We start from the raw sequence: 26,479 nt of genomic DNA, 5'->3' as shown, positions 1-26,479 counted from the left end.
TACAGACACAAGCTGCAGAATGCTGGAACGTGCTCTCCACTGATTACCTGATCCCAATAGTCGTCAGTAACCGTTATAATTCTGCTCATGTGATAGATTGAGGATGTACCTGGTTATACGCCTGAAGTAAAATCTGTGCTTACGACTAGAACATATTCTCAAAAATGACAATGAACTTTATTTAGCCATAGCTATGTGTTAAGGATAGGCATATAAAAATTGACTTCCAGTGTGTTGTAGTTATAATATAGTCCAGAACTTTGCAGCTTCTTGTTTTTACTCGTAGAATTGAAAAACAAATTAAGCAAAGGTACAGTTAAACCATCCGAGTTAAACGGTAATATTTAAAGAACGGGTCATGAAACAAATAAAAGCTTCTATAATAGGTATTTATATATCGACAACCAGTCTGAGTCAAGCGTTCGTTTTCACGACAGAAATAACATTACTTCTGGTTAATGAAAGGTTTCTCGGTGTCAAGTACATACATTCTCGCACATCCATTGTCTTACAAATTTTCTATTAGCTGCCCAATCGGACAGTTCATTGCACTATTCCACGTATTGTCTCACCAAAGTCGTAAGATTTCGCCACTACAATCATGTGTTGAAAGAAATTGTTACTTAAATTGGCGGTTGTCAATCAATATTGAAAGTGTTTGTCCAGCTGGATATTCCTTCAGGTACTGCTCCGAATTGATTCGTGCTTTTCAGAAAAGCTATTTTGTTAAAGTCAATTCGTCGCCCAGGAGAGTGAATAATTATTTTAGCATGTATTCTTGTGAACTCAAGAAAGATGGTCGATGTTACTACAAGGAGAATTTCCCAGGAGTGGGATCGACTTTTTGAAACTATCTATACATTGGTTAGATTAGGGTCCTAGGTATCATACCCTGCACCCATTTATCAAAGCAGGTCCTCGTTTTCAGTAATCGATGAAGAAGAATTTCGAGTGACGCTATGGGTCGTCGGTCGCCAAATTCATGAAGTTCTGAGTGACCGCACCGTTTTTAGATCCTAATGTGAGCTACCAAAAGAAGTAAGGACAGAGATTAGAACTTAAAAAAACCACGTTTGTTTATTGCCTATAAACTTTCATTTGTAGTAAATATGAAATGACTTTTAATTAAACTGTATAGAAAGAAAAGAAATTTAAATTTCATTGTACATAATAAAAAAGTGAAATGATGTTAGTAATAAACTAAAAACATAACAAAAACTTTGGTATCAAGCTTAATAACTTTAATTAGCAGGACTGCACTTTTTTGTCATGAGTAAATTTTTTAATGTTGGGAGACAGGTAGTGGCAGTTCATTCGAATTCATCTGTGCAAATGTTTATCAGTCTGTTTCTGTACTGAATTTTCTAAATTTCAGACTGGGAAAAGAAATTTCTCATCGACATGTCGAGGTGAACCTTGCATTCACTTTGAGAACATCCTGGACTGAAACTGGGCAATTTTTCTTTAGGAATAGAGGCTAAACATTTTCCGAGCTTGAAGAAAGTGATTTTAAATATCAATCATTTTGAAAATCAATCAGTTTCGGTTCCACTACACCGGGCCTTCTTGAAAATAAAAACGCTCCATGACACAATTGGAGATCGCTTCAACATCAGTCTCTCTATAAAAGGCGATTCGAGAAACTGCACAAGAATCGAAATGCTTTCAAAATTCTGGAAACTTTTGCTGAATTCACTTCTCAGATCTGAAAGAACTGCTATTTATTGTGCTGTTTTAAGGAGGCGTTGAAGAGCCTTGCTTGTCGAGGGTTTGTTCCAAGCAGGCGAAGTATTTGTATTCACAGTGGAAGAAATTTTTTCCCTAATTTTCTTTTTTTTTAGAATGGAGATTCATCTAATATTTTTCTTCCAGTATCTTTGTCCTTAACAAGAAGCTGCAAGTTTCGGTGAGGTCTGGTAGAAATGCAAAATGCTGCAGCTAAACCAGATCTTCTAGTTCACGGAATGATTCGGCTCGATCTTTCAAAAATTCTTCTAAGGCAGGAAGCAACTTTTTAAACCGTTGTAAAACTCAGCTTCTAATAAACCAACGAACTTTCATACCGTACTGGAAATCTACTTCCTCAGCCCGTGCTCTGAACGGCCCAGACTCCAACTTTGCTCTGATTTCGTAACCGTTTTCATCGGATTATTCATTCTTAAAAGCTTGACACATGATGATTGCTGAAGTATTACTCAATGGTAAGACATAAATTTCGGAAAGATGCTGTCTTTACAACACTTCGCTATGGATTCCTTCTCTACGCCTACCATCGCAAGAGCTCCAACAATTGCTAAGCCCTCCAATTTCTTTGCAGGATTATTTTGAGACATGGTAAGATCTGAGACGCCCTGCAAAACCCACAAGACAGGACAAGTAGTTTAAGCTGTGGAAAAGGGGCCAAAATAAGCGGCTGTCAGTTACACTCGAACATACAGCATTTTATTTGATCAAGCATTACAATAGAAAAAAAAAGTAATTGAAAAAACACAGCATTGGTTTTGGGACTTAGAGGCTGAAAGCACCGTACAATCTCTTGCCTTGAGGGCAAGACCACTGTAAATTAGAAACGGCTGAAAGCCAGTAACTTAAAGCTCAACCAAAATCAGAAATTTAAAAGGCAAACCCTTATCTTAAAACACTTCCTGAATTAGGCTGAAGGCCCAAAGAATCTGACCCTTTAAGAGCAAACAACTTAAATTCAAAATCGGCTGAAGGCCCAACACTTCAGACTCAATAACATTAATTTTAAAAATGCCAAAGGCTTTATGTACAATAGTTCTTAAAGTAGGCTGAAGGCCCAAACCATCTAACACCTTAAGAGCTGAACAACTTTGATTCAAAGTTGGCTGAAGGGCCCAAGAATCTGACACTTTAAGAGCAAAACAATTTAAATTCAAAATCGGCTGAAGGTCCAACACTTAAGACTCAATAACATTAATTTTAAAAATGCCAAAGGCTTTACGTAAAACAGTTCTTAAATTAGGCTGAAGGCCCAAACCACCTGATGCCTTAAGGGCAAAACAACCTTAATCTAATAATCGGCTAGAAGCCATACAAGTACAAACAACAAGAACAAACAAGAAAAGGCAGTACACCCAAGGGCGCTCAGAAGTTCCAAGGGCCGGCCTGGAATTCAAACACTAACGCTCGCTTAGGTGAGACAGGCAGTCGGCCAAACCATCGTCGATCCGACGACAACCCAACTGACAGACAGTCAACGGACCCACCAACAAGGTAACCTCCGCTTCACCCGACCAGTACACAACAGGGAGTTCAATGGAACAACGTAGAAGTTATTGGCACCTACAACCAATTATACATTGAGCAGTCAAACTACACACGGTGCTGGACAGCGACAACACGATGAGGAAAATACACTGCCTGAATTTAAGTCAACGGCCAGGGTAGGTAACCGGAACGTTAACGAGCACAAGACAGAAGATGCTGCTGGTGCACATCAAATAACCAAGCACAGTTGAACTCCACCAGAGGGTGGCTAAAATTTTCCAACTTGAGAATACGTTGTTGATCACGGGAATATTTCAACAGCCGACAACGAACTCCAAACAACACATTGTGGACAGTCGTGACTTGCTGGTAGATTAAGTCAAAGCTCAACTTCCGTGTCCAGGATCGAACCTCGTAGCAATGAGAACAGCACCACACACTCCGTTTTGGACACCGCCAATGGCCTCGGCCAAATTACGCACCTTAGAGACTTCCTCGCTGCTCCACGCCAACCGACCAACTCCAAGGCCTGGAAATAATGAAGGGATCAAATATACGTCGGCCGATGAGACGACCAACTGAATGAGAAACCAACGGTCGTCCCGCTCCAATCTCCTTCCATCGGACGGTTCACGTGTGCCGCCAGCGGTCGGCGAGCTCTGGCTGTCGGCGCCTCACCAGCGCCCCGTCCCCGACTTCACTGCTACTGCGTCCCGACTGCACTGTTTGGTCCGTCCCGAACTGAATGCCAGACACACTGCGACCCGGAAATACTATCGGTCGCTGCAGATATGGCACGACAGTGCACTTATCGATACGCGCTGCTGCTGCCGCTCACGGGCAAGTATGGCAGGAAGTTAGTGACGCCAGTAAATGGAATAAGAAAAGGAGACGGCAGTACCGTAATAGAAGATGACAAACAATAAATGGGACCTTTAACTATTAAAATTGTGTCCTTTCCTGTATTGCAACCTATTACTGTCATAATCTTCACCAGCTCCTTCCTTATTTCGAAATTATCAAAAACCATTCTTGCAAAAACGGCCAACTGAGCTGTATCAACAATTTGTCAAGCTGTGAGGAAAAATAGCTGCAGCGATCAAACACAGTGTGAAGTAACGTCCAAACTCATAATCTAAACCCTCTTCATTGCTGTATTTGCAAAAAATTGTACAGATTTAATAGCAGACATTATGTCAGTGTTACGAAACCTTCAAATAATGAACCCGCACCTTCTAAAACTGCAATTTCGATTTACTCACTGTTTTCGTACATTTCTGATTTTGTGAAATAATTTTTGAAATAAGTAATGAAGCCTAAGTTGCTGCTTTATTCTTACCTAAAAGTTTTAAAAGTATTTATTGTTGAACATTAAATTTGGATTTTAACTGCCTTGCCTGTTGTTTCCTTGTATCAGAATACAATGGGAAATCCTTTTTGAACCCAGCGCAAACGAAGTGACGTTCTGCGTTCCCTATCCTCCCATTCCTTTCTCCCATCTCCCTTGGGACGTTTTTAATGATGGATTTGTGGGAGGAGAGAGAGCCAGAAGATATATGCTTGTATACTGAACAGATTATGTAATCTCTAGAAGGCTATTTTAGGAAGGATTTTTTTTCTGCGTGAAAACTGGAATCCATTTGGTCCAGCGAGTTTCTCACAAGAAGTATTTTAAAATCTCATTGTGAGGACAGGACACAACCTAAATTATGTTGAGATACACATTTCCGCTTTTGAAAAAAAAACTGTTATTTCACATGTTCTTGTCTTTCGAACTGACTCATGGAATCATCGAAACCGAACGATACCGGTCTATTTGACCCACGAAGCCATAAAAATAGTGGACATAAACCACTCATTGAAATCCGCTATGTGTACAGAACACGCCATAAGAAGAATTGTAGTCATTGTATTACATCAAATTCGCAATCACCTTGGGCTGCACTACAGAGTAGCCTTTCACCAATGCCTACATCCAAAAACTATTACAGAAGCAAAATTAAACTTGTCAGTGTTATTTTCTCTTCCCCACATACAATGGAAATGACACAACATCACTATGTCCGCAAATTTTCATGGCTCTTTTATTTATGTTTTATCTTTCTTTTGATGTAATTAATATCATCTGTGTACCCTTAAATATGTAAATTTCCACCCGTATAAGGGTTAAACTTATAAAGTTTGCCGGCAGCGTTGGCTGAGCGGTTCTTAGCGCTTCAGTCCGGAACCGCGCGACTGCTACAGTCGCTGCTTCGAATCCTGCCTCAGGCATGGATGTGTGTGATGTCCTTAGGTTATTTAGGTTTCAGTAGTTCTAAGTTCTAGGGGACTGATGACCTTAGATATTACGTCCCATAGTGCTCAGAGCCATTTAAAAATGCATTTTTTTTTTTTTTTGTTGTAAGGATTCTGCTCGGTGGTGACTACCACACAGACATATTAATATCGGAGCAAAATTAGAGGAATAGATAGTTGAAGGTAAAAGGAGTAAGTAGACAGATAACAACAGCGTGAGCTCCTCCGGACATCGAACATACACTCCTGGAAATGGAGAAATGAACACATTGACACCAGTGTGTCAGACCCAACATACTTGCTCCGAACACTGCGAGAGGGCTGTACAAGCAATGATCACACGCACGGCACAGCGGACACACCAGGAACCGCGGTGTTGGCCGTCGAATGGCGCTAGCTGCGCAGCATTTGTGCACCGCCGCCGTCAGTGTCAGCCAGTTTGCCGTGGCATACGGAGCTCCATCGCAGTCTTTTAACACTGGTAGCATGCCGCGACAGCGTGGACGTGAACCGTATGTGCAGTTGACGGACTTTGAGCGAGGGCGTATAGTGGGCATGCGGGAGGCCGGGTGGACGTACCGCCGAATTGCTCAACACGTGGGGCGTGAGGTCTCCACAGTACATCGATGTTGTCGCCAGTGGTCGGCGGAAGGTGCACGTGCCCATCGACCTGGGACCGGACCGCAGTGACGCACGGATGCACGCCAAGACCGTAGGATCCTACGCAGTGCCGTAGGGGACCGCACCGCCCCTTCCCAGCAAATTAGGGACACTGTTGCTCCTGGGGTATCGGCGAGGACCATTCGCAACCGTCTCCATGAAGCTGGGCTACGGTCCCGCACACCGTTAGGCCGTCTTCCGCTCACGCCCCAACATCGTGCGGCCCGCCTCCAGTGGTGTCGCGACAGGCGTGAATGGAGGGACGAATGGAGACGTGTCGTCTTCAGCGATGAGAGTCGCTTCTGCCTTGGTGTCAATGATGGTCGTATGCGTGTTTGGCGCTGTGCAGGTGAGCGCCACAATCACGACTGCATACGACTGAGGCACACAGGGCCAACACCCGGCATCATGGTATGGGGAGCGATCTCCTACACTGGCCGTACACCTCTGGTGATCGTCGAGGGGACACTGCACGGTACATCCAAACCGTCATCGAACCCATCGTTCTACCATTCCTAGACCGGCAAGGGAACTTGCTGTTCCAACAGGACAATGCACTTCCGCATGTATCCGATGCCACCCAACGTGCTCTAGAAGGTGTAAGTCAACTACCCTGGCCAGCAAGATCTCCGGATCTGTCCCCCATTGAGCATGTTTGGGACTGGATGAAGTGTCGTCTCACACGGTCTGCACGTCCAGCACGAACGCTGGTCCAACTGAGGCGCCAGGTGGAAATGGCATGGCAAGTCGTTCCACAGGACTACATCCAGCATCTCTACGATCGTCTCCATGGGAGAATAGCAGCCTGCATTGCTGCGAAAGGTGGATATACACTGTACTAGTGCCGACATTGTGCATGCTCTGTTGCCTGTGTCTATGTGCCTGTGGTTCTGTCAGTGTGATCATGTGCTGTATCTGACGCCAGGAATGTGTCAATAAAGTTTCCCCTTCCTGGGACAATGAATTCACGGTGTTCTTATTTCAATTTCCAGGAGTGTATGAATGTTAAATTCTCAGCGACTAGGTACTGATAGTGAAAAATATATGCGTAAAAATGATTTCTGTTTCCAGGTAATTTAAGCTGAAATTCTGTAAGCGAATTATGAGTTTAGAAAAGCTGATGCGTGAACTATAACTGACGGATGAGCGTGGCATTTCACTAATTCCTTAATAATACTTTTGTGAAGGTATAATGCATCTCATTGCTTGATGTGTCATTTCAGATCATTATTGGATCGTGCCGCTTTCAGTTGCATGTCGTTTGCATCAAATATGATTGAAAATAGGTGATTGTGAGAGAAATGTAAGTATTAGTCCCAACTGTATATCCTTCAGTATACTGTTCTGTAGTTATTTGCGCTTTCCAGAAAAACTGATTGTAGCCAGTTTGCCAGCAATAGCGCCAAATACAATTTTGTAGTCTATTTGTCTGTGGCGTATTCTGGGATTGTGACTTGGGCTATCACTAAGCCGATTAGATTCAGACAATAATGGATAGTTGATTATGTGTTAACTTCACGAACAGTGCATTTAAATCAAATTTTCTTGAAATAATCTGTAATGTAACCTAAGTTAAACAACAGCTACAATAGGGTATAAATAATTGTTAAACAACAGCTACAATAGGGATATAAAGAATTTTGCTATACCTGAATGTAGCCGTCTTTCTTTACAGGAAAATTGTCTTGTCACAGTATCAAAAATAATTCATCGCTGTGTCTTCTCAATAAAATTAGTATACCTCCTCCCGTCGATAGAAGATCCGAGCTGTTCACATGACTTTGTCCTTGTGTTGCCTGTAAAGGGAAATATTCATGTCAGTTCACAACACGCAACATCAAGTCCATTTGATTTCATATAATTTGCTACGTTTTAAATTAATTTATTAGAAAATTCTTAAAAGTGAATACAACGCTTTCAGTTCATTTTTAAAAGACTATATATCGGAATTTGGAAACATTTGGCTCTCAGTCAACAAAATATATTTTTTGGACAATTTTTTGTTGTAACTCGCAAATGATTAGAATCCTGTGATGCCAGAAATTTCAACTGTTTCTGTATTTCAGATCTTAATTTACTTTGAGTTATTAATGTGACCAGGACTTCGCAGCATATCCTGAAGAACGAAGAATTGCTTTCGTCTACACGACAGGATCCCTTTTGCCAGTACCTCGATGAAAGTAAAGCGGTGGGGAGGGGGCGTGAATCGTGCTTGGGTAGCGCAGTCGGTAGAGCACTTAACCGCGAAAGGCAATGGCCCTGAGTTCACAGTTTTAATCTATCAGGAAGTGTCATATCAGGGTAAACTCCGCTTCAGACTGAAAATTTCATTGAGTTTACCTGTTACCTACATTAAGGCAGATGTTGTGCTCCAATGTTTAAGGAAGCCAGGTACACTGTTTTTAGTTAGGTAGTTTGTTAGCTGGTCGTGGGTTATATATTCTAAGGCATTGGACAGTGAAGGAAGAATGCAAATAGGTCGGTAATAAGTGGGTGCTCTGTCAGCATCCGTTTTAGGTAATGGCTCTGTTTCTAGACTTCAGGGAAAACACTTTTGGTTAAAGAGTGATTGAGGGTATCCGTTATAGTGGGGAGTAGTGGGTCAATAATACTTTCATCATTTGAACTGTGATTCCATCGTGTCCAGTAGATACTGAGCTGATATGTCTGATGGATTTTTTGAAGGTATAACATCTAACAGGCTTTAGAATTCTTCGTGGCTGCGATTCAGTCTGGAACTACGCGACAGCCACGGTCGCAGGTTAGAATCCTGCCGCGGGCAAGGATGTGTGTGATGTCTTTAGGTTAGTTAGGTGTAAGGAGTTCTAAGTTCTAGGGGACTGATGAACTCAGATGTTAAGTCCCAGAGCCAATTCTACGTGGCTGCAGTCGTTTATTCCCATGAAGTAATCAATGAGTCTGTTTCGTTTTTGATTCAGTGGCCTCTGTAGGCAATGTGAAGTACCATTTCAGTTCATCCGCTGGGACAATCGGGTCAATCGCAGCTTTAACTTTGCCTCTACCAAGACCACGCAGGGTTTTCCATAGAACAGTTGGGCTTTTGTGATAACTTTTATCGCTCACAATGTACGTCACTGATATTCGCGTAAAATCAAGAATGGCGGCACGACATCTTAGCAATATCAACTAAGGCAGAGATTGTAGCGTCACTCGCCATCTTCATACGACACGAGCATATGTCAACACGAGGTAGGAGAATATTCTTCGGATACATCTTTGGGCATCGACAGCCATTGACATCAAAAGCGTGCAAAATAATCATAGTTATGTGTTCGTAACAAGAACTAAGATACAGTTTAAGACTTCCTTTTCTCACTACAGGAGACGTACTCTGCGAGAGAATTCAGCAACACCTGGAAGAGCAGTTGAACGGAATGTACAGTGTCTTGAAAGGGGGATATAAGTTGAACATCAACAAAAGCAAAACGAGGATAATGGAATGTAGTCGAACTAAATCAAGTGATGCTGAGGGAATTACATTAGGAAATGAGACACTTACAGTAGCAAATGAGTTTTGTTATTTGAGGAGCAAAATGACTGATGACGGTCGGAGTTGAGAGGATTTAAAACGTGGACTGGCTACGGTAAGGAAAGCGTTTGTGATGAAGAGAAATTTGTTAACATCTAGTATAGATTTAAGTGTCAGGAAGTGTTTTCTGAAAATATTTGTATGGAGTATAGCCATGTATGGAAGTGAAACATGGACGATAAATAGTTTAGACAAGAAGAGAATAGAAGCTTTCGGAATGTGGTGCTACGGAAGAATGCTCAATATTACATCGGTATATTACGTAACTAATGAGGAGTTACTGAACAGATTTGGGCTGATGAGGAATTTGTGGCACAACTTAACTAGAAGAAGGGATCTGTTGGTCGGACATGTTCTGAGGCATCAAGAAATCACCAAGTTAGTGTTGGAGGGTAGCGTGGAGGGTAAAAATCGTCGAGGGAGACCAAGAGATGAATACACTACGCAGATTCAGAAGGATGTAGGGTCAGCCGTTACTTGGAGATGAATAAGCTTGCACAGGATAGAGTAGCAAGGAGAGCTGCATCAAACCACTCTCTGGATTAAAGCCCACAACAACAGCATCGATATTCCTTAAAAAAATATGGACCGGCTATATTTCAGACCAAGCTGAACACATTCTGCAATTTTTTTAAAAGTAGGACGCATCAGAATATAGTGCTTTGACGTGTATAGGCACAACGGGTTGCTGGCGCAACTAACGCAACAACGTAGGTCTGAAAATGCTCCAATTTGATCGAAACTACTCATAGTGCAAAAATTTACAAATGGGTCTGAAAAATAAACGGTACATAACTGTTTTTAACTTTTTCTTTTATGAAGAAAAAAAGTACCAGCAAACTCGCAAGTGCAGTTAAATAGACAGTTGATGAATTTATGTGATTGTGCTGTATTACATAAAAAGACCGCATAGTTTGGAACCAGTAATAATCTAATTAATATTCTGCAATATTACCATTTTTACTCTCAGGTGTTGATGTTGCGTATTTGACGTTCATATGTGAGTCGTCATTGTAATTTTGACTGTGAAGTAAAGATAAGTACAGGGTGGCGCACGAAATGTGTTACTATTTTGTTTTTGAATATAAACTTTATTGTCACAGTCTGGAAGGAACATATTCTACAATGAAGAGCTGTCCATGGAGATTTGTTCTAACTCGCCACATGCTCAATAAGTCCACCATTTCGTTTCATAACTTCCTTCAAACGAACACTGAAGTTAGTGATTACCCTACGGCACATGTCTTCCGTAATTTCACTGCAAGCTTGAAGAATAAGTCCATTAAATCACGTGGACGTTTCGGGAAATTTTTTTCCTTTAGGTACCCCCAAAGAAAAAAGTCACATGGTTTGAGGTCTGGACTACTGGGGGGCCAATTTTGTCCGTCATTCAAGCGACCTAGAGACCTAAGTGAAACGATCCGCATGTCGAAATGCTCGTGTGAAAAACACAGTGTTTGAGTATGTGGCCTTGCTCCATCTTGCATGATCCACTGTGTGTTGAAGGGGCAAGAAGCTGTGGAATGAAGCTATTGCGAAGCATGCTCAAATAACGCTCGCTGTTCACAATTTATTCAAAGAAAAAGGGTCCAATGAGTCCGTGGCTGGAAATTGCTGCCCATGCTGTAATCCTCGGAGCATAATGTTGTCGCACATGAAACAATTGTGGGTTTTCAGTGGCCCAAAAGCGTACTTTTTGTTTGTTAACTACACCGTCTAAATGAAAATGCGCCTCGTCTGAAAACCAAACTTCGTTGAGAGTTTCTTCCCTATCCTCCGCCCACTGAGCAAACAGTAATCTCTGCCGCTTGTGTTCTTCGGTGAGCTTCTGTGCACAGGTCATCTTGTATGGGCACATATGGAGGTCACTTTTACGAATGCGTTGAATGGAGCTTCTGGATATTCCCAGTTGCACTGTTACCTTTCTATACGATTTCCCCGGACTACTCTGTAGAGCAACTCGTACCGCTTCAGTATTCTCCGGCGAACAAACAGGCTTAGGCCGTGGTCACTTCGCTTCCAGTACTGTTCCTTCCTGTACAAACGTATCGTACAGTCTGTGGATGGTCTTCTTGCAAGGGACCCATCGTGTGTTAAACTGTTGTCGAAAACGCCTCTGAGTCACAACAAGGCTTTTCATTTCATGAAAAAGTAACACAATTGTCGATCGTTGCTGTGTCGTCAGTCTTCCATTGTTAGCCATTGCTGCTTACACGTCTCCTAGCGGCAGTATCGTGAATTACACGTCATTTCGTAACTCATTTGTTTTTCCAAGCTCTGCTGGTACTGCTGTAGAGATCCCAGAGGGATACCTAATGTGCGTCGTAAATTGTGAATGAAACAATTGGTAACACATTTCGTGCGCCAGCTTGTAGTAAGAGAACATTATTAACAAAATGGAAATGGTAAGAACTCCGATGCTGTTACAGTATAGGTAGGTTCAACTTATGGAACAATCATCAATAATCCGACTTTGGTACGGGGAATTACAAGTAGGCCACACGTTTAAGATCTGCGAGACTAGCAGCTAAGTTTCTCCCTCGTACTCTCCTAGCGCCTAACGCTCCGCCGCGTTGTTAATCCGAATTGTGTCGCGAGCAACGCTCTCGTCTACTCTTCCTCAAACTTGCTACAGGCGAGTACAATAAATTACTGCACTTCCCTGCTCCTTCCCTTCCAGCTCTCGCTCTCTCTCTCTCTTTCTGTATCTCATCAACGGCTGCGCCTCAGTTTCCCCGTTTTACTACTCTCTCTCGTCCCGAAAAAGGACGGGGATTAAGGACTGTCCTGTGGGAGATGAAATGGCAAGTTGGAAATTAGTTTTACTGGTTTGCCTTCGCTAGCAGGAAGCAATCTGCGCCACTTTCGCAGTATTACGTAAAAGTTCGAAGGGGCTATGTGCGTCTGTTTTACTATTATGACACTTTAACGTTTCCATTTACGTCGGAACTTTTTCGTACGTTTGTACTGAGTTTCGCTTATTCCCTGACAAAATTAAAATACTGTTACTTTGTGGAGAAAGGTATTACGACAAAGTAAAGAAATTATTCATAATCTAGCAAACGGGCTAATGCTGACAGAAGTAAAATCCGAGATAAGTACGACTAAATCATTATCGTCTGAAATCTTCAAAGATACCACGATGTGATTTAACATGTGCTTCTTCTAGCAACTACAATTAGCGATTGAGTGCCAAGGACTAGATGCAAACCCTCGTCGCAGATAACTAGGTTGGCTCAGATCGGTCACTATTTCGAGTTTCTGTCTGCAAACTTTCTTCATAGCTTATTTGTGACCAGTTCTATTTACCGATTACTACACATTTTTTTTAAACTCTGGTACAATTAAGCTACGGCGAGGAGGAATTTTCTATTATTGAAATTCTTGTTTTCCAGGTTTTCAGTACTTTTTATAAGCTACAGCAACGCACAGTGGTTCTCTGATTTTCATTTCCGAAGATACACAACAGACCAGACATTGCACCTGAAGTGAAATAATAGATAATTTAAAAATGAAACAGAATAAAAAAATACAACCGTCATCATTCTACTGATTGGTTTGAAGCGGCGATGCCACCAGCCACGGATTCCTTTCCTGCTTAACCCTTTAATGTCATAACAGCACTTGCATCTTTCGTCCTCAATCTTTGACTTCCCCTACAGCTCTTACCGTATTCTCTGAAGTCTTAACATATGTCCTGTCATCCTGTCGCTTCTTTATGTTAGTGTTTTCCATATTTCCCTTCCTTCGCTGATTCGGCAGGCAACCTCCTCATTTAGTTTTCCACATTCTTCTGTTGCACCACATCTAAACACTTCCATTCTCTTTCGTTCCGTTCTTCTCACTGTTCATGATTTACTGCGATGCAATGCTGTGTTCAGAACATAGATTTTCAGCAAATTCATCCTCACATTAAGGCCTATGTTTGACACCAGTAGACTTCTCTTCGCCAGGAATGCTCTCTTTGCCTGTGCTAGTCAGCTTTTTAAGTCCTGCTTCCATCGTCCGTCAAGGGTTTTTCCACTTCCAAGGTAGTAGAATTCCTTAGCTCCACTGACTTTGTGATCTTCAATTTTGATGTAAAGTTTGTCGCTATTCTCTACTTCTCATTACTTCCGTCTTTCTTCGGTTTACTCTCTGTCCATACTCTATATTCATTACACTCTGCATTCCACTCAACAGTTACTGTAATTCTTCTTCGCCGTCACTGAGGATATCTCATCACTGACATCACTTCGTCCAGAATTTTAATTGCAATCTTGAACCCTTGTTTCATTTCAGTCACTGATTCTTCGATGCATAGCTTGAACAGCAGTTGCGAAAGACTGCACCCCTTTCTTACACCGTACTTTATTCGAGCACTTCGGTTTTGGTATCCAATTTTCTTTTTCTTTCTTGCTACTTGTACACAATGTATATTACCCGTCTTTCCCTATAGCACATTCCTGTTTCTCCCAGAATTACGAACATCTTGCACCATTTCAAAATAACGTACGATTTTTCTGGGTCTAGATTCTTTGAGCGTATCTTTGTATCTTGATTTTTCTTCATGTCTTCCATTAGCAACCTTCTATTGTAACTTCACCTTTCCTAAAGGCCAACTGATCGTCATACAACGGGACCCCTCAGATATCTTTTCCATTCGGTTGTATATTCTTATCACCAGCTTGCACGCATGAGCTCTTAAGCTAACTGTGCGATAGTTCTTCCACTTGTCGGCCCCTGCTGGCTTCTGACGATCATTTCCTTTTCGATTTCTTCACATTTTTCCTGGAGCTATTTCGCTTTGGCTGTCCTGTACGTCATCTTTCTTTTATAATTAAGTCGCTTATTTTCCTATACTCTTATCTTTCTCTCAACATTTTTGTACTTCCTCCTATCGTCGATCAACTGAGGTATTTCTTCAGTTACACCAAGTTTCTCCACAGTTAACTTCCCTTGTACCTACCCTTGTATGCCCGACAACTGTGTTTGCTATTTGTAGAGATGTCCACTCTTCTTCAATTGAGCTGCCTTATTGTAATACTCCTTATCGCACTATCCACATCCTTAGCTAACTTCAAATGTGTCTCATCATTCCTCAGTAGTTCAGTATCACACCTCTTTCCACGCTGTCTTCCCGAGCGATTCTCTTAAGTTTCAATATCTCTTCATCATTACTAAATTGTGTGGTGAGTCTATATCTGCTCCTCGGTTCAAAATGGTTCAAATGGCTCTGAGCACTATGGGACTTAACATCTGTGGTCACCAGTCCCCTAGAACTTAGAACTACTTAAACCTAACTAACCTAAGGACATCACACACATCCATGCCCGAGGCAAGATTCGAACCTGCGACCGTAGCAGTCGCGTGGTTCCGGACTGAGCGCCTAGAACCGCTAGACCACCGCGGCAGGCTCTGCTCCTGGTTACGCCTTGCAAAGCAGAATCTAATTTCGGAGTCTCTGTCTATGTAGTAAACCAGCTGGAATATTTGTGTGTCTCCGGGTCTTTTACAAGTATAACTCCTCAACTTATTATTTTTGAGCACAGTGTCTGAAATTTGTTGCAGGGCTCAGTTACTGTTTCTCCTCTCTCTTTCCTACCGCCAAGTCCATATCGTCAGGTGTCCCCTTATTCTATTTCTTCCCCTTCAACCGCACTCCAATACCCATGATTACTAGATTTTCATTTACCTTTACATACTGAATTACCCATTTAGTGTTCCTCTATACTTCCTCCGTTCCTCATCTTCCGCTTGCAGATTTCGCATGTAATGACGTACATTCATCTGACCAGATATGTTTATCTTCGTTCTGTTTCACTGACCCCCACTGTATCTTGATGAAGCTTTAACATTTCCTTGTTTAGGTTTTCTAGTTTTCCTGCTACGTTCAGACTTCTGACATTCAGTGTTCCGACTTGTGGAATGTTATTCCGACTCGTAGATTGTTATTCTTTCGTTGGATATTCATTCTTGTTATGATTAACTACCCCTTGGCTGACCCATCCCGGAGAATCGAATGTCGGCAACTCCACAATCTTTTACAATGGAGAGATTATCACGATACATTTTCCATTTAAAGGTCACATTTCCTATGGATACTTCTTATGTATTTTTTACGCATTGTTTTCCACTGCTTTCTGCCTCCTCATGGAATAAACCATTGCTGATTCATCAGCCTTTTAGTGGCATTTCTCATGCAAAAGGCCAACAGATTGCTCTGTAGCTCTGTCCGCCTATTGGCCCTCTTTTTGAAAGTCGTTGGCAGAACAAGAGACACTTCTTATGCTGTAAGTTCTCTGGCGCCATTGCTGATGATTTTCGTTCAAAATTTAAGCAGTGGTCGTTCGAATCCGGATCACGGAAATTTTTGATTTCGATTCAAAGCCACAACCTATACACTGCAGGTCACATCAGATGAAGAGATTGAAGCGTCTCCGTCGCTTCATTGATTTTCAGGGTCATTCGTCGCTTTACACTATTTAACAGCTTGACGTATGTGTCGGTGCTCCTGTAATTTCAAACTATAGGGAAAGATGATGATCTGGGTGCTGCATCTGGCAGCCACAGTGATGTTTCATCACTATGTTACCTGATATGAATTGTATTTCATATCTTAATTGTTTTCCATTTAACTATTTAATAATTAATGGTTTACTGATACAGTAAAGCAGACATGACGTATTTGCGCCATCGCCATACGTATTCCCACGTACTATCGTCTTGTTTGCTTGGAAGCGTGCTTCTAGTTTGCTGGAGTATCTGTATGTGTCTTCGGACGTGGAGTAAATTTCTCTTAATGTAGGGACCGCATAACCAAACCCCTGTGTGAAGCTAAGGGAAGCTGTCCTGGGTCGCAGAGACACCGGCGACCGATGGTCGGTCGCTGTGTCCAGGTTGGTGCAGGTAGAATGTGCGTATTATCTGTGGCACTTAGCGGTCTGCCACAGAACACTGACTGGGGAGCCAGCAACTTCACTGCCCTGGAACTGTCGGAGAAGTAACGACCGCTTTTAGTTCATACTGTTAGCAATTTTATGAATGTGCTAGTTCAGCTTAACTGAGTCTCTAATTCATCTCTTATTAGGTTTCAGACATTGTAGATTAGCTCGGGATACCTAGCACAGGAACGAATGCATAGTAATTCGCGAATTTTGGAATTTGAAAGATCCTTTGTGGTCTATAACTTTGCGATAGAGGGACGTGAGGCCATTTGAATGCATGAGTGTGAACAGATTTTTCAGTCAGCCATTCAACTTGTGGTCATTGCACGTGCACTTAAAGTTCCGGTGGTCATATTACAATCCCACTCTGCTCTGTGGAGGCAGAGTTTCACTGTGCGTGGCTCGCATAGCCGTTACCACTTGTTTGTTTGTGATATTGTGTTCACGGTATCCTGCACTCACTAATGAACCAGTTTTCGCTTTTAAATTATTTCTCGTGTCCTATACTTTGGATTCGTCTTGTCTCCTTGTCGTGATTTTGTAGTTAATGGCCATTTCCTTGCAGGGGGTAGCCACGTGGGTACAACTGTTTTACGGCAACTCCAAACTCCAGAAGAACTGTCCACAGAATGTAGTTTTTTTTCATTGTTTTTTAATTATTATTCCGAATATATTTTATTGTAAATTTCGGTGTAATTTTGTTGTCCGAATACTCAACCATCGAACCTAGTTTCTCTCTGATCTACTTTAGATTCTGGTTCTTTCTTGAATATCTGAATAACTAATTTCTCTGTGGTGAATAGTTAGTGTGAATGTGTGCGTGTGTAATCCGTATATCGCAGTGTAGTTACAGTTCTCAAACGGCAGTGTCAACCATAATTATTCCCTGTTCTATTCTAGTTATTTATGTAGTGTTTACAAATACGACACGATAGTTCCGAAAACTTGGAAATCAGGACGGCGCTCTTCGATATGCTTTTGCTTGACAATCGGAGCACACGACACGTGATCTTACCAGTCAATCACAGCACAGAATCAGATCACATACACTTGATGTAATCAGCCAGTCACATCATTAGATTTTCAATGTGCGAATACGAAACAGGATAATGTAGATATCCTAAAGTAATTAACGAGTACAAAGTGTCCAGTACCAAGCTAAGCATCCTTTGAAGGTGAGGAAATCGAAGGCACTGGTTTCGCCGAAAGGCAAGGAACTGTAGTCGCTAGTCGTGCTTGCAACATTCTTCGACAGAATTACTGATCACAGATACACCACGCTCTTCAACGAAAATGTGACACAATATTTCCTTCGGGCAATATTCTTGACGGAACATATACCCACTTGGTCACGCACGAAATCTTCGGTCCTTCTGCTATATCAGTGGTGGTACTTCTGACGCCCCCCCCCCCCCACCACCACCACCACCACGTTCAATCTGTTGGATCTACGAAGTTCGAACTATCGTTCTCTTTAAGGAGTTGGATGTCTTCAGTACCTGGAGTGTTGTGTGAACTGATGCAGTCGCTCATGATCGTCGTCAAAGGGAAGATCTAATGTTTGATTATTCTTATCAAGACTTCGTTGGTCCGAAATTCAACAGGTTCAAGGAAGCACGTTTTTCGACCATCGCTGGAGTAAACCGAACAAACAACTTGCGACTATTTCACGGCCTATGCCTTGATTCCTTTTCCAGAGATTAGCCTCGTCTACTTGAGTGGCGATTACCGGCCCCTATAAGTATCGTGAATTTTTTATCAACTACTCGATACACATTCCACAACAGAAGGAATACCAGTCAAACACCGTACGCATAGAAAAGGTGAAATTTTTGAAAAGTCTCACCGCCTTCGGACAACACACGGAGACCCAACATTACCCACAAGTGGGAGACTTTTTGGATCGTCTTTCGCCAGTCACCGAACCACTGCACACTAACCATGCAACTATCCCTCCACACATTCCATCGGTGCCAGCAGCAGAAAGAGACGTCTTTCGATAAACGTTACATGGCGCAAGGCATCTAGGTCAGTCCGTTGCCGTGGTAGAATGTGAAGCTCCGTCGAACACTAACATGGCTCGACTTTGATTGGTCAATGAAATGCAACTTCACCTAGAAGGCATGCACAGCTGTCTATTTTCAAGGCTGAACGACAAATAAGAAAGCGACACTCGCCTTCGAATGGGTCCATATTCGTCAATACGTCTGAGCGTCCAATAATGTATTGACACTTGTGAGTTAACGAGCATTTCGCTCTCATTTAAGTATATGGCCGAAAAAGTCAGCCTTCAGGAATTATGAAACGAACCCTGTCGTCCAGGACCGGGTGCATCAAAGGGCGCAGATTCACCACGAGATGGGGAAACTCACAGGCGTCTATTGTCTATTGAGGCCTAAGCGCTGTGGTGAGCGAGAGAGAAAGACGAGAACCTACGTCATAGGGAAACCCAGGGAAGCATAGCAGTGTTAAATATGGCGGTCCTAAGATCAGTCATAAAGGGAAACATTTACAAAAACTATTTAATTCTGTAGTAGTTCAGAGAAATAAGCCATAATTATTTTAATCTACCATCCTTCATAAATGTTCATGGTGATACCAATAAAACTTGAATATTGATCATATCTATAATAGTTTAGGCTCTACTGTTAACATAGACCTCGGGGTACGCCACAGATCAATTGTCTACCAAAACCAGGTTCTTTGTGGTAATTCAAGCTGTCCACTTGTATCCCAGCCTATCCGAAACCTCAGAAATCACGAAATGTTCGAAAAAAAACTACCGGAAGCAACGTAGCAGCACTCCTGAAAATGTGACCTATTTGCAGAGCAACAGACAAATGTTTGTGTCAGCGAAGAATATAAATGTCACTACTTCAATCTCAGTATTTTATGTTATTTTGTTACGTCCAAGCTAAGCTTCTTCTTCTTCTTGTTCTTGTTCTTCTTCTTCCTCTTTTTCTTTCAGTAAATCTGTCCTCAACAGTTACGGTTCAAATGGCTCTGAGCACTATGGGACTTAACTTGTGACGTCATCAGTCCCCTAGAACTTAGAACTAATTAAACCTAACTAACCTAAGGTGCCTGACCCGTGGTTTACAGTCGAGGCGCGGCCGTCGTGCAGGTCGGACGTGCCTGGAGCGTTGTTTACGTGCTCAGCTGCGGCCTGCGGTGCGGCACGTGGTGAGTCGACGGCCGTTGCGGCGCGCATAACATCTTGTTGTTAACGAATAGAACCTAACATGGATCACCCAGAGCGGAAAGATACTTTGAGGTTTATGTTTGATGGAAGTTTTTCTCGACCGAAATATTACGAAGTCGAACGATTTCTCGATGAAGACTTAAAATTACCTCCCACCGATATCATTGGTATCCATTTGTCTATTGTCAGTAGCACAGTTTATATAAAATTGCGTGACCCAGAATTGTGCGACAAAATCATCGATTCATGTGGCGGTACCTATAAATTTCGACACAGTGACGGGAATGTTGGTGAGGTGACTGTTGTCCACGCTGGTCTTGGTATTCGCACCGTCAGGATTTTCGAGTTGCCTTTTGAAATCACGGCTGAACAAATTAATGCTTCTATTAAGTCATACGGCAAAATTATCAGTAACATTGCCGAAAAGTGGGCCTCGTTCTATAAGCACCCTGTTTTGAACGGTGTGCGGCAAATTAAGATCGAATTGCAACGGCATATTCCATCCTACCTCACGATTTGTGGATATAGGGCGATAATCATGTATGAGGGACAGCCTCGTACATGTTCAGGCTGTAATTCCACGGGACACGTCCTAGCACAGTGCATCCAACGACGTGTAACGCAGCTGCCTGCGGGTGAACTAGATCCTCCCCCGCAACCGACAGTATTACCGACTACGTATGTAGCGGCGGTCCGTGCAAATACACCCACGGCGTCGGCTGCTGACGTCGGACTTAGTGTGGCCGGTGTTACGAATGACGGAGATGTACCTATGGAAATCTCTACCACTCAGGAAGTCTTGCCGGTCGCTGGCTTACTAGCCGCGGTGCCCCGTGATGCCTCACTTGAGGAAGCCAGGGCTGACGTTGTGGAGGCGGCCACTACCGCCACTGACAGCCAGCAAGAGACAGAGACGCTTCCTCTTCCTTTCGAGAATGCGGACGCCTCTGTCAGTAGGTCCTCCCCGAAAAAGCACAAGAAACGTCGGATCACTCGTCCTGAGGCAACCCAATCGGCACCTCCCTTGCGTGAAAAGGCCAAACCCGTGGGCCGCATGATCTGCGATGACGCTTCGGGGACCGACGATTGTCTTCCGTCGTTGGCGTCACCCATGAATATTGACGATGATGTCTCCAACCTTGACACGGGGAGGGCACATATTTCTGCACCACCGCGGACGGCCCAAGTTGCAGATGTGCAGGGTGACGGCCCGCTATGCGGTTCCGGAACTGCCGCAGCAGGCGCGACAACGGCTGTGTCTGTCGATAATTGGGTGGATGATACTGAAGATATGACTGGCAATCCCGAGCGTGAAGAACCGATGGCAACTGGTGATACGCTGCTTACGTCTCGGCGCAATGCAGCGTCCACGGACGGCGACGTCTAGACTTATTCGACCTCCGAAGCGGACGACTGTTGAAGGGATAAAAATCGTACCTGTTTTCATCTGCAGATGACCAGTCGTCCCACATGGCTCCGTTCACGACAGTCCTATAAGATTTCTACTATGAATGTTAACCGCATTGTCTCTCAAGCAAAAATCCACAGCCTTCGACAATATTTACAGGCCGCTGATATAGATATTCTGTCCGTACAGGAAGCACTGACTCCACTCCTAGCCGACGTACCCGGTTATGACGCCACTGTCAATATAGGAACGGAGGCCGGTTCGATCATTCTGTATCGGGAAGGCATTGACTGTTCTTGTTTGTCCATGTTACCTACCGGACGAGGCATTGCCGCCCAGTTCCACGATGTACTCCTTCTTAATGTGTACGCCCCTTCCGGTTCCAACGCTCGAGCGGCGAGGAGGGAGTTTTATACGGGAGAGATAGCGAATCTAATCACCGACTTGCGCCTGCTTATTATTATGGGTGGTGACTTTAACTGCGTCTTGCGCCGCACCGATCAAACGCCGAACTTTAACTTCAGCCAGGAACTGCTAACACTGGTTACAGAACTGCGACTTTACACCCAGATGAAGTTGCCCTTACTCACTTTACTCAGACGTCTTCCAGCAGGTTAGATCGCATATATGTGCAACGCGGTCTTTTAGCCGACGTGGGAGCTTGCGAATATTGGCCCATATCGCTTACCACATCGTCTTTAATCACTCACCGCAGAAAGTTTATAGAGGTTTCGGCCGATGGCAACTCAACTGTCGCCTCTTACAAGACGCCACTTTAGAGCGTGAGATCCGGTCAGTTTGGCACTCAGTAACATCAAGCAGACCCACGTAGCTCACGTGGATTGATTGGTGGACGCTTCATGCAAAGGGGAAACTCATTACTTGCATCAAGCACCACGCCCGGATTCGTGCGCGCGGTGAGAAGGAAATCACCGAATGCTATTTCTGTGCCCTGCGAGAATTGTACCGGGATTATCATCAGGTGCCTAATAACATCACGCACGTACGCAGACTCCAAGCGAAAATTACAACCTTGATGGGCCGCACCGCCATCGGCCACCAGATTCGAGCACGTGACTTCCCAAACTTGCCGCAACAGCAGACGTCTGTCCACCATATCGTCCAACAGTTACATGCAGCGCGCAGGAAACTTATTCATAAGTTGCAGGATGCAGACGGTGCTTGTTATACCCTACAGCGAGACATCAAAAACCATGTTACCAACCACTTTGCTGCACTTTACACCCGTGCGGGCGTACCACATGAGAAAGTGCGGGAATGGTATCATTCTGGACCCCCGCCGTACCGCATTACCGGCGACCACAGTCGGGACTTGCTTGCTCCCTTTACCAAAGAAGGACTAACGGATGCCCTGCTTGCTGCGCCACGGAATAAATCTCCGGGCACGGGCGGGCTCTCTGTCGAGTTTTACGTCAAATATTGGCCTATGTTAGGGGACGGACCCACGGAGATGTACAATGAAATACTACGTGGGATTGCTCTACCCCCAGCCTTCACAGAGGGGTTAACTGTTTTAATACCTAAGACGCCAACGCCGACCACAACCAAAGATCTGCGGCCCATTACTTTGCTCAATGCCGACTTTAAACTTCTGACGCGCGCCCTCAATGCCCGATTACGGCAGCTGTTACCCGATCTTCTGGGACCATACCAAATGAGTGCGATCCGTGGTCGGTCGCTGTCCACCATTTTGGCGCTATATCGGGATCTCGTCTCCCTCACCTGGGCCACCCGCACTCCTATGGCCATAGCATTTCTTGACTTCGACAAGGCTTACGATCGAGCTGACTATCACTATCTCAGCGGCGTGATGGAATCAATGGGCTTCAGTCTTAATTTTATCCACCTCATCAACAACTGTATCAGTGGTACCCGTACACACTTCCTGATCAATAATACATTGACGGAGTACGTCCAGCTCTCACGGGGTATCAAGCAAGGCTGCCCTCTTTCAACGACGCTCTATGCGATCCTCATGGAACCCTTCTTGCGCCATCTACATCATAGCCTACCTGGATTCCAGTTTTATGGTACAAAGTCTGTGGTCCAAGCTTACGCAGACGATGTCAGCGTGCTTCTTAACGACGTTCGCAATGTCACCGCAGCGAAGCGCATTCTTGAGGAATTCCAAAGAGATAGTGGTGCCATGTTAAACGTCAATAAATCCGCCGTCTTAACGCTTGGTCAAGAACGACCTATCACAGGCGACGCTTGGCTGCCCTGTGTACAGACTAGAAAACACTTTGGTCTCAACGTCACGGCCCGGCCTCTGGCTCTGGACATGTCTCACAAAAATTGGATACCCAAAATTCAGGCGATAAAAGCACTCCTGCGCGAACAGACCATGCGACACCTCGATCGTCTGCAGCGAGCCTTTTTCGTCAACTCTTATGCCGTCTCCAAATTACAATCTGTTGCTTCCGTCCTACCCATGCCATCCACAGTAGCAAGATCACTCCTAGCGGCGGCCGCCTGGTACGTCTGGAAGCTCAATATTGTTAAGGTTTCCTTCACCACGACAGCATTGCCATGCGATATGGGAGGCCTTGGCTTGAAAAACCCCGGCGTTCACGCCCTGGCTCTGTATCTGAAACGCTCGTGTCCGATACTCACCGCCAGCGAGGACAGCGTCACGAAGCGGCTCTATCAGCTGTCACGCCCTCGCAACTTGTCTCCGCCTGTGGACATTGGCCACGTCGGCCCGCACTTTCAGCATATATCACTGTATTACCTTGAAAGTAGCTATCTCGACGACGAGCTTTTCAAGAAGCCGACAGTAAAACTGTACCGCCACTTACTTCGGCCGTCACTGCCTGGCCCCTTGGAAAAGAAGTATCCGGCTTGCAACTGGTCACTCGTTTGGGCTAACATCCATAATCCGACGCTTCCGACAGATGTTCGCTGCAAATGGTATGACGTGGTCACTGAAACTATTCCGACGCAAGAAAAGCGGCACAGGATTAATCTTTCACCCAGTCCCTACTGCGACTTGTGCCACATGGTTGCGACTATTGCACATCTGTTTGTCTGCAAGGACCAAGTGCACATCTGGAATTGGACGCGCAAAAAACTCGCTGTGCTCAACCGGACTGCGCCTCATGCGATTCAGATCCACGACATTCTGCGGCCGGATTTCCGACTCTTCCCGGCTGCCATACATAACAGCTACCTATGGCTCATGGGACATTTTATCCGCTATATTCTGTCCGGCAGTGCCCCTAATGTTTTAGATTTTCAAGTACATCTCTCACACTAACACTGGCGCACAACCAACCAATATGGACACCGGTATCAGTCAACATTTCAAAATTGTCTTCACATCGTCCTTGAGATGCCATAGGACATGCATAAAATGAATATCTGTTACGACAGTTCGTTTTTCCTGTACTACAGTCAAGGTTATACTCACTGCAAAGACTTTCATTTGTCTCATGGAGATTATGAATATGGCCACGTTTGAGATCAAGAATATTTCCTTCCCAGGAGCACTTATTTCGACGACATATGAAATTTGGTGTATTTTGAATAAAACAAAAGGGCAAAACAGAAAGAAGAAAACCAGCAAAGAAGATGGATAGAAAACAAACGAATATACAAATTACAACGAACAAAAAAATGAAAAATAAAAAAAAGAAATAGCAACAAAAACCAAAAATAAAATAAAAAATGAAACAAAAAACAAATAAATTGATAAAGCGTTCGACTAAAAATAAAAAAAGTGGTAGAATGCTCGCCTGCCACGCGGGCGGCCCGGGTTACGAATTAAAACAAAAAAAAGTGGTTAAGGCGTCTGACTTGAAATCAGATTCCCTCTGGGAGCGTAGGTTCGAGTCCTGCCGACTGCGAAAATTTTCTCGCTCTCAGAAGATGGACGAAACAAAAGAAAGGAAAAAAAGAAGAAAAGAAAAAAAAAACAAAAAAAGGGGTAGCGTCTTTGATTCATAATAACAAACGTCTTCGGTCCCGGGTTCGATCCCCGCCACTGCCTAAATTTTGATAAATAATCAGCAATGGCACCCGAAGACTTCCGGCATAAGAAGTCAGCCTCATTGTGTCAACGGCCTTGTCAAAGAGGGCGGAGGAGCGGATAGAGGTTCAGGGCACTCTCTTGTCCTAGGGGTGGGAAAATGCCCCTAAAGGCGGAAGAATCAGCAATGATCAACGACATGAGGATGCAGAAGGCAATGGAAACCATTGCATTAAAGACACGTAACGTGTATCCACAGGACATGTGGCCTGTAGTTGAAGAAGTGTCATGATGATCTCTCCATTGGCAAAAGATTCCGGAATAGTCCCCCATTCGGATCTCCGGGAGGGGACTGCCAAGGGGGAGGTTACCATGAGAAAAAGATGGAATAAACAACGAAAGGATAATGTTCTACCAGTCGGGGCGTGGAACGTCAGAAGCATGAACGTGGTAGGGAAACTAGAAAATCTGAAAAGGGAAGTGCAAAAGCTTAATCTAGATATAGTAGGGGTCAGTGAAGTGAAGTGGAAGGAAGACAAGGATTTCTGGTCAGATGAGTATCGGGTAATATCAACAGCAGCAGAAAATGGTATAACAGGTGTAGGATTCGTTATGCATAGGAAGGTAGTGCAGAGGGTGTGTTACTGTGAACAGTTCCGGTGACCGGGTTGTTCTAATCAGAATCGACAGCAGGCCAACACCGACAACGATAGTTCAGGTATACATGCCGACATCGCAAGCGGAAGATGAACAGATAGAGAAAGTGTATGAGGATATTGAAAGGGTAATGCAGTATGTAAAGGGGGACGAAAATCTAATAGTCATGGGCGACTGGAATGCAGTTGTAGGGGAAGGAGTAGAAGAAAAGGTTACAGGAGAACATGGGCTTGGGACAAGGAATGAAAGAGGAGAAAGCCTAATTGAGTTCTGTAAAAAGTTTCAGCTAGTAATAGCGAATACCCTGTTCAAGAATCACAAGTGGAGGAGGTATACTAGGAAAAGGCCGGGAGATACGACGAGAAGATTTCAATTAGATTACATCATGGTCAGACAGAGATTTCGAAATCAGATACTGGATTGTAAGGCGTACCCAGGAGCAGATATAGACTCAGATCACAATATAGTAGTGATGAAGAGTAGGCTGAAGTTCAAGACATTAGTCAGGAAGAATCAACACGCTAAGAAGTGGGATACAGAAGTTCTAAGGAATGACTAGATA

This window comes from Schistocerca gregaria, chromosome 1 (assembly GCF_023897955.1).
Source record: "Schistocerca gregaria isolate iqSchGreg1 chromosome 1, iqSchGreg1.2, whole genome shotgun sequence".
Classification (NCBI taxonomy): Eukaryota; Metazoa; Arthropoda; class Insecta; order Orthoptera; family Acrididae; genus Schistocerca; species Schistocerca gregaria.
The sequence above is the reverse complement of the archived record's forward strand: the minus strand, read 5'-3'. Positions refer to the sequence as shown.